General features: G+C 30.5%; 1 protein-coding gene across 1 annotated transcript in view; it reads left to right on the top strand.

Annotated features, from left to right (window-relative positions):
- LOC107704266 (tropomodulin-2-like) overlaps positions 1–829 on the top strand; it is a 54,132-nt gene that overhangs the window by 26,376 nt on the left and 26,927 nt on the right. The gene's annotated exons all lie outside the window — the stretch shown is intronic.

The raw sequence follows: 829 nt of genomic DNA, 5'->3' as shown, positions 1-829 counted from the left end.
TTTGACTGTGATTTTTTTTTTAACCCCTTAGCTGTCAAAGATCAGCGACGGCCCCAGATTATTGTTGTTTTACTTTAACAGCACATTAAAACATCACACTCTTACTTGATCTGGACAAACTGTGCATCAGTAGAAAGACTAAAGACTCCAGCTTTGATATTTGACCACTGTTTTGATAAAACATTGTTGCAGTGAGAGTAATTTAGTAATTTATGTCAGGAGTGCAAAAATACTGTGATATAAATTTTTGGTCATACCGCCCAGCACTACTTATGGTCCATATTATTTGTACAGATTCTGTGTCATGAACAATTCTTTGTGACTATACATTTCAAGTTGGAAAAGATGTTTAATTCCCACTTTAAGTGAACCTTAGTTCCCAGGTCATCTACAAGATCGATTAAAATGCTGATAATTTCAAGAAAAGATAATACATAAATACATAAGTATGATTGAAATGATATAAAATAATAATAAAATAAATAAAACACGTTTATTCTGTGGCACCTAAAAAAATTATTTGGCGCCTAAAAATTGTTCTTATAGGAGCCAATGCCCCCAGCCATATCTTTCAAATCTGATATGCTGTAATGTTACATACTGTTAGAATATTACGTTTAAGAGAAATAATGCATGACCGTTCAAAAGTGGGGTCTGTAAAATTTTTAAAAATGAATTGAAATGATTTTTGAAACTAGTCTCATGCTCAGCATGGCTGCATTTATTTGATCAAAATACAGTAAAAACAAATATTTCATCAATCAAATAGTATTACAATTTAAAAATAACTGTTTTGTATTGTAATATAGCCTATTTTAAAATGTAGCTA

This window comes from Sinocyclocheilus anshuiensis, unplaced genomic scaffold (assembly GCF_001515605.1).
Source record: "Sinocyclocheilus anshuiensis isolate Anshui unplaced genomic scaffold, SAMN03320099.WGS_v1.1 scaffold863, whole genome shotgun sequence".
Classification (NCBI taxonomy): domain Eukaryota; kingdom Metazoa; phylum Chordata; class Actinopteri; order Cypriniformes; family Cyprinidae; genus Sinocyclocheilus; species Sinocyclocheilus anshuiensis.
This window is presented reverse-complemented; position numbering and strand designations above follow the sequence as displayed.